This window comes from Sinocyclocheilus anshuiensis, unplaced genomic scaffold, assembly GCF_001515605.1.
Source record: "Sinocyclocheilus anshuiensis isolate Anshui unplaced genomic scaffold, SAMN03320099.WGS_v1.1 scaffold396, whole genome shotgun sequence".
Classification (NCBI taxonomy): Eukaryota; Metazoa; Chordata; class Actinopteri; order Cypriniformes; family Cyprinidae; genus Sinocyclocheilus; species Sinocyclocheilus anshuiensis.
Genome location: NW_015558623.1, coordinates 924,629 through 932,933, shown reverse-complemented (window position 1 = coordinate 932,933; position 8,305 = coordinate 924,629). Strand labels below are relative to the sequence as shown.

General features: G+C 37.7%; 1 protein-coding gene across 7 annotated transcripts in view; it reads left to right on the top strand.

The window, feature by feature from the left end:
- The first annotated feature begins 5,478 nt into the window (after positions 1-5,478).
- LOC107680707 (neural cell adhesion molecule L1-like protein) overlaps positions 5,479-8,305 on the top strand; it is a 56,444-nt gene continuing 53,617 nt past the window's right edge. For all 7 annotated transcript variants that reach the window (XM_016476732.1, XM_016476737.1, XM_016476734.1 and 4 more), the window contains exons 1-2: positions 5,479-5,679; positions 7,786-7,842. The gene's annotated coding sequence lies outside the window, so the exon portion shown is untranslated. The remainder of the gene's footprint in view (positions 5,680-7,785; positions 7,843-8,305) is intronic.

Here is an 8,305-nt window from a genome sequence, read left to right as displayed (position 1 = left end):
TGGCTCAATGTATTAGACAGTGATATTAAGACCAAACTCTGCACACACTTTATTAATAAACCATACTATGTAAAGAAAAAGCAGATGAATATGAACACAATGAGTTTAACGTATAAACAGAACAGAAACATTTTTAATGCAATAGTTTCATCCTTTCATCCATCAAAATCATTAATTAGTACAGATTATTCACGATTATACATAGATCTGCTATATAAACATTCGTAGGTACTAATGGTCTATCGGTAGAACTAGTGCTAAGCATGTTAGCAGCTCTGGGTTCTAATCGTGGGCCATATCCGATCTGTGCCACATGGGAGGAAAATATCGGAATTGGGTCACGTGAACCGTGCAGTGTAAATGCGGCCTTAAATCCGATCGCTCAAACCACTTCAGGAGGTGGCCTGAGACGCATTCCAGATGAAACTGGACAAGTGTAAATGCATCTGGTTGTTGAAACCATGTATGTAAATTTTACTCCTCCCAAAATGTTAAAAAATAAACGTGCGAGAGCGTGATATATGCTATATGACATGTTATAGTCAGATATGACGGTGCTAATGCAACACGCATCGCCGCGAATGAGTAGCTGATCTCTTCAGCAAGCCGAAGCACAAACTGCCGCAAATGAATCTGAAAGTAAGACGCTCAACACACAATCATCTTCATTAAATGTAGTAAGACTGAATTATCTTACAAGTGCTGATGCCGCTCTCTTACCTGTTGCAATCTTTAATCTTAAATAAACAAATTTGATCTGATGATGAATAAAATGCAGTGCATTTCTGTTGCTTTCATTGACGTTTTTGCATAGCGTGGGAATTGAAGATCGGATTTATATCTGTTTTGCGGAGACACATTTATGTGGCCAATGGAACTGTTTTAACTTATAAGAAAGCTATCCGATCAGAGAAAACGCATTGGCGATAGACTCGATAAGATTTGCAAATGACCATTTCCCTGTATCACTAATGAAAACGTCATACGAATTTGGAGAGACATGAAGGTGAGTATGACTGGACTGTTTTATTATTATTATTATTATTATTATTATTATTATATTGTGGGCCAAATTTCATATAGGCTATAGGCCTCCAGCAAATGCAAATTATGTTTTTCCCCTTACTATTCAACATTGAATATGGTGTCTGCTACAATGCATTGAGACATTAGATCCTTGCATCAGTAATGTTTATTTCTGTGTATTTATATTCCTTTCTGTGGGTAATAATAGTAATTGTAATTATTGTACGTTTATGACACGTGTATGCTGCTAAAACTCTGAAAGCAGCAGAAGCCCTAGTAGACATATTTAGAAGACATTTTGTGTTGTGAGTGCCTAAGTATGTCGATGTGCACAAACTGTATTGTATGAGCCTTATGCTTTATTTGTATATGCTTTATTTGCTTCTTAATGGTCTTGTATCAAGTAAAAGCATTTTTAAATAGTTATTGTTACTCCTAGTACAGACATGTTAACTGCAGCACACAATATTGTTTTGTTTGACTCCTTTTCATAAGTGAGATTATTCAGTCATATATAGTTTATTCAATTACCAAGCAACAAAACAAACAACATAAGTGGGCGTAGAACATGATAATGACAGATCAAACAACCTCGACCGATTCCTCCAAAGCGGAAAAGCGAGAGAGTGGTTTCTGACTGTGAACGGTGAATGAAATCGAGGAGAGGAGGAAAAGAAAAAGAAAGAATGGATGTGATCCCCTAGGCAGTGCCCAAAACAATGTCAGGTTTGTTCGGCCTGGTTGCGTGAAGACTAAGCTTGGTGGAACTGGCAGCTTGCCCTCCCGTTCGCTCTCTATACTCCCTCCTGTCACTCTATTCTAACCCTGTTGCTTTCAGGAAGAAGCATTCCTATGAAGTTCATCAGCCGTTTTTCTGTTTGTGCGGCCATAATGGCAGCTTCATCCTTCGAGCACTTAAAAAGGACACGCTGGGGACTGGAAGGGCCCCGTCAGTTCAGCACCGGCACAGTGGCGCTTTGAGTGTTCTCTCTGTCTGGCAATCTGCTCACGCTATCAAACAACCCTCTCTTCCTGCCAAAACCTGTCTCTGTCCCTCCTTCAACCAGTATAGGGGGGTATTTAAAGGGTCTTGTTCACATTACCACCCAAGTTCAGATGAATGGGCTCTTTGCAGAACAGCTTAGCATCAATAATAGATGTTATATTTGTTCACTGTGCTTATTAAGACAAACATTACTGTTAATGCACCTACTTAGTATTTAATTCATTTAACTCAATACTTAGTAATGATCTCTTCCTTGTTTGTGCTGTGATTGTTGGAATGATAATTTTGATGATTGCCAGCCACTCAGAACACTCTAGCAACCTTCATAACACTACTGCAACCACATAGCAACATTATCAATCTACTCCGAACACCTTAGCAATAGTCCCTGACCATTTTTCAGCAACTTTGGTTCTGAAAGTGTTTCCCATTCATTTTTTTTTTCCTATAGGGATTTTAAAAAATCAGTTCACATTAAAGAGTTATAGGCCACGAACCAAATCAAACAGCTACAAGGTGAATCACAATATTATAAACTTTGATTTGAACATTTTTGTTTTTTGAAAATTAGACAAAACAACAAAGGTACAAGACTTTGTACTTAATGGCTTTAATGAGGAAAGGAACTACAATCCCATGAAGCATCGCAAATGGTGAAATATAAAAGTATTTGCAGTGCTTCATCAGAGTGGGTGTTCCCTGCAAGCTCTTTTGGCTTGATTTGCTGGCCGCATTTTCTGATTGGTGGAATTTTCTATAGAGCATCATGGGTAATGCAGTTTTTACCACAAAGTCTACTGTTAAACATGACTATTCAAAAAATAAGTTAAAATAATGCAATCAGATGGCTTCAACAAAAACATATTCTGAAAACTTTGGTGCAGATCTGTCTTTAAGGTTTATACATTATGGTCAATTTCCCTATGGAGAAAAGGAACCAGACTATTGAAATCTATTGGTAGAGATTTTTGCAGAATCATGGGTAATGTAGTTTTTTGCCATGACATGTCAACATTAAACATGTTAAATAGGAAAGGGGAAATGGTTTTGGCTTAACGAAAACACATTTAAGTGATTAATTATCCTGATTGGAAGCAGATAAAAAATATCTGTCAGACACTGAGCAAGAATTTGACATGGAAAAATATGTGAAAGTCCTTCATGCATTTCAGACGATCTCGTGGCTTGTAATGGATAAGAGTCACAGATAATGAAATTAATTGTACATGTAAATGGCGAGCACACGAAAGAATCCATTTTAATTGAATTTTAATTAGGAGTGTTTATGGCACCTGTACGTTTAATGATGTTTCCTGTAATTGATGGTACATTGTATGATCTCACCTCACACGGAGAGCACTTGACACATGGAGAGCATCATTTCCTGGAGACATTAAAGACTAATTATACCTTTACCTATATGGACACTCTTCCATTTGACAGACATGTCAGCGGCACCTACATCAGCATAATTCAAGCAAACATGTCAAGCCTTCCCGATCTCAGCCTCTCCCCACACCCATTCACCCAATTCCACATCATGCATCACAGTGAGCCTGTTCCACCTCAGCATTGCAGGATGGGGTGGGGCTTTTGTGTTTAGATTGTGTGACCATGTCCTGCCCTGTGCTATTTGCTCTGTTGGCAAATCACATGATCCCCAGAGATCTAGTCCTGTTTGTGAGGTACAAATGAACTGGTGCTGTCCACTGGCTCATGTCAGTCAAGTGGATTTAAGGCAGAGGTTATCATCATTTTTTGGTCCATGGTGATCTTGCATCCCCCCAATGTTACAGAATTAAGCTATGTGATTTATGACAGGGTTGCTTAAATCTTGCCCTGGACGGCCAATGCACTGCAGAGTTTAGCTCCAACCGTAATCAAACTCACCTACCTGTGATTTTCTAATGATCCTGAAGACACTGGTTAGCATGCTCAGGTGTTTTTGAAAAGGGTTACAGCTAAACTCTGCAGGGAAGTGGATTTTGTGGGCCAGATTTGAGGATTCCTGATTTAGGATCTCACAGACCGCAAATGATAATGCTAAAAATAAAAACTGTTTCATTACAGTTATTCAATCCATAAAAATACAAAAATAAAAAAAAATAAAATATATATATATTAATTATAATTGAAAGTGCACAATCCTAATCATGCTGTAGCTTATGGTTTGGAAAATACTTTAGAGAAGCTACATAATTTGTCTAACCTATAGCTATATAAATATGCTGGAAAAACGTTAAATATGTACTGTACAATATGTACTAGAGGATACAGTGTATAGAAATCTTACAAGGTATCATATGCATTTTTGGCGACCCCATGTGGGGTCATGACCCCTAAGATTGAGAACCTATAATTTAAAGGGATAGTACAAACCAAAAATATTGTTCTAAAGCTCTGTCTTTTCCTTCCTTTTTTTTTTGAAAACAAAAATGATATTTTAAATTACAATATCAAAATAACATTGGACGATTTGACTTGAACACTTGACTTCACATTGTATGAACAAAATGAAAGAATGACATGAGAGACGAGAATTTTCATTTTTGGTTAAACTAATATGACTGATTACATGACATTTAAAAATGTATGTAAATTAAAAAATGTATCTAAAAATCATAAACTGCTTTTCTCAGATTTGATCATGCATAGTTTTCTGAAAGGATGTGTATTGTTGTTTTTTGCCAAGGATACCATCACTTTTGCTGTTGTTCATGCTTAGGGTTTGGGATTTGATATCTTAGGGTAGCTTAGGGTTCAAATTTTATATCTTTTCTAAGAGATTTTATTTTCTATTTACCCTGGCCAATGAGAAAATAAGCGAAACCCATATCTATAGACCAGCATATCATAGACTCAGGGGTGGGTTCTTTTGCTCACCCAATACTACCTAGCAGCACGCTCGCAACTGCATAGCAACACACTAAAAACCATATTGAACACCTTAGCAACTGCATAGCAACGTCCTTGCAATCACCCAGAACATCATGATGGCTACTCTTGTACCAGCAAGCACTGCTCACACTGTCTTCATAAAATGTAAAAGCGTGACTAAACTAATAGTTTTCTCAGAAATATAGTCGTCTGAAAAATGTGTATTGCAGTTTTTCCTTTTTAATCTAAAATGATACTGAAACTCCAAATTAACCCCATTTAACCGTAGTGACAGTGTTACAAAAGGAAAAACACAGATCTTGACATCCATGGCACAAAACATGGACAAGTCTCCCCATGCATGAGCGCTTTAAATGCAGCTTCTTCTATCCAGAATTCCTTCACTCTCTTTCATTCTCTCTCACTCATTCATTCTCTCTCACTTCTCTCTCTCTCTGTATCTCTCCTTCTTTGTATACTCCATGTGAAAAGCGCTCAGATCTGGCTTTGTGGGAGTGATTGTCACTCGTTTAATGAGCTTCTTTGCCAGGCGAGAGGCTTTGGCAGCATATGTCTCCCCAGTGCCTCTCTCGCTCCGCACCGTTCTTCGCGCTAGTGGCGGGGCTTCTCTCCCGCGTCTGCTGTGGTAGACGTTTCTTTGGATTTCCTCAGCACTCTCTGTTTTTCACGCCTGTGGGATTAGACTGAGCAGAAGAAGAAGGTTCGTCTGTGTTTTTGGGGACAAGCGGACAAGAATGCAGCAGATTCCTGTGAGTATTTAGGCTTCTGTTTGATGAGTTTGTCTGAGATTGAAATAAAAGCAAGCCGGTAGAGGGAATAACTACTGTAGTATTGTGTGCTGTGACCCCCGCACGTGTGTTACAGAGAGCCTTTGGAGGGACAGTGAAGCAGTGTGTGATCTGCAAAATGATTTTCTTTTCATCCAGTGCTTAAATATGATTTAATATTAAGTGCTACCTTTTTTTATTTTTGCACTTTTTTTTTCTTGCATGTTTCTTGTGACTAATGTCTATGTCAGATGAAGTTTTATTTTTATTTGACGCTCATATTAATGTTTTGGCTTATTAGTTCTCATGTTCTGTTCTGTTACCATTTTTATAGGGGGAAAACTACTAATTTTGACCCCCAGATTTTCCTCCAATAGAATGAATGTTACATTTCTGAAAAGTGCATGTCAACTTTGTGGTACAACAGAGTGTTAAAAACGTCAGTAACATCTGCCTGCTGGATTTTGATTCGGTCCAAAAAAAAAAGATTTTATTATTTAAATTATTATTTTGAGGGGAAACAAGTGTTTAATTAGAAATGAATACTTTTAATAAATAATTATGGTTATTTGTTCACATACATTCTTAGGGTCTCTGAGACCCCAAACATAAAACCAATAAAGTCAATCTTAACAGAACATGATGGTTCAACCTATTTTTCTTGATTATTTTTATGCATTTTTCTTTTATTATTATTATGTTGGTTATTTAGTATGAGAGAGGATGCGGAAATGGTTTACTTGCTCTGTAACTTGATTCTTTAATCTTGGGGATTTTCTGTATGGATCTTAATAAGCACCTCCATGAGGTTATAAAAGTGTGTCCAATAAGCAACTTTTTTTATTTATAATTTTCTTTTTTTATTATTTTGCAGATTTTGTCTAAATTGAAATATCTCTAAATGGTTTGAAACTGCTCTGGAAATATCCCTTTACAACTTTGTGTCGTGTTCTGTTTCGTAACACGTTAATAAAAAGGCCAGTGGTTTATCTCTACCAGTGGTAAAGAAATCCAGATTGTTTTAGTGCTTCCGACAGAACTGTCAAATAGCTTATTTAAAACAAGATTATCCAGATGTTACGGAACAAGTTGTAACATGTTCTACATTAATAGCTCATATGAATCACCTGCTACACACCACAAAAGTCAATAGACACAGGTGTGCCATTGTTTGGAAAATATACAGAGGGGAATTAGTGTGGTATTTACTCTATGACAAACATTAGATATTTCTTTGCCTTAGGGATAAAAAAATTCTGCCTACAAGAGGAAAAAAGTAAATTAGCTTTAGATTTGTCAGGGGAAGGAGATAATCTTGGGCACAAGTTCCAGCTATCTTGTCTGGCTACAACCAAGTTTCATCCTGGGAGATTGCCAACATCCGTCAGATCTGAATGAACATAGCCAGGGCTCTTGCTGTGTCAGTTCCCACAAAATAACACTCCTGTCCCCCTGGTGTGCCTGTTTCCAATCCCCTCTGCTTCAGGCCACTCAACACAGATAACAGCCTAATATGATCGCTGTCCAGGGCACGTAGGCTTCCACTCATCTCAAAGACTTCAAAAAAAGAGGGTTATGAAAAAAAATATTATAAAAGCTGAGACACAAAAGGGAATTTCTCACTCAGCCAGTTCCTTCTCACATGTACTTGAAATGGCACATATAGGGACATTTTTACGCTCTCTCTGTCTCTCTCTCTCTATCCATCCCTCCCCTCCTCCCTACTTGACAGCACATCTGTGATTGCCGAGCATTTGAACAATTTCTTCCATTCTTCACAGCCATCTTATGTGACCTTAGCCATGCGGACAATTAGTTTCTTTCTCGCTCTCAATTTGGGCTCTATGCATTTGGGCCCAACAACACATCTGTAGAACATTGCATTCTGGTCATTAACGTATTTTTAAACAGCTGAAATTGTGAAATATTGACCAGCAATGCAAGATGCCTGTATTTTAGGGTATTTGAACTTTACAGCTTACTGAGTATGTCGCTACTCAATATAATGTATCTCTCATTATCACTTGTTTTCACTGAAAATGCCTTTCACGAGCAACATTGTTTGTTTCTTTTTCATTTGTTTTGCAGCAGACAGAAGCAAGTGCCAATCTGTATGTGTTTTGGGTTGGTAGTAAAACCAAAGAGGTAAGAACATGAATAAAACAGTGAAGCTTGTACCTTCTCCTGAGTCATTATATATTTAGAGCTGTAAACAATTGACGGTTGGGCTTGAGTTGATGATGTAAATGTATCGTAATTTGGATACAACCGAAACTTGCGGAGGCAGAAGGAGGGAATCTGATCCAGGAGAGTAGTGCTGAGGACTTTGATTCATCTAAGTGACACTTGAATCTGTTTACAAAAAAGATTTGTTCATTAATTCTACACGTTAAGTCATTATGCCTGTGGGTCTTTTAGGTGTTATGAGTGATGTCAATGAATCATTTACTCAATTGAAAATTGACTCACATGCTTGATCTTGAACAAACAACATGCCCTACAGACAGGGCAGGACTTAGTGGGGCGGGGGCCCATGGGCTTGAGGTTATGTTTGGGCCCTATACCTACACTACAAATGCCCTCAAATAGAACATCATTATGGAGTAAC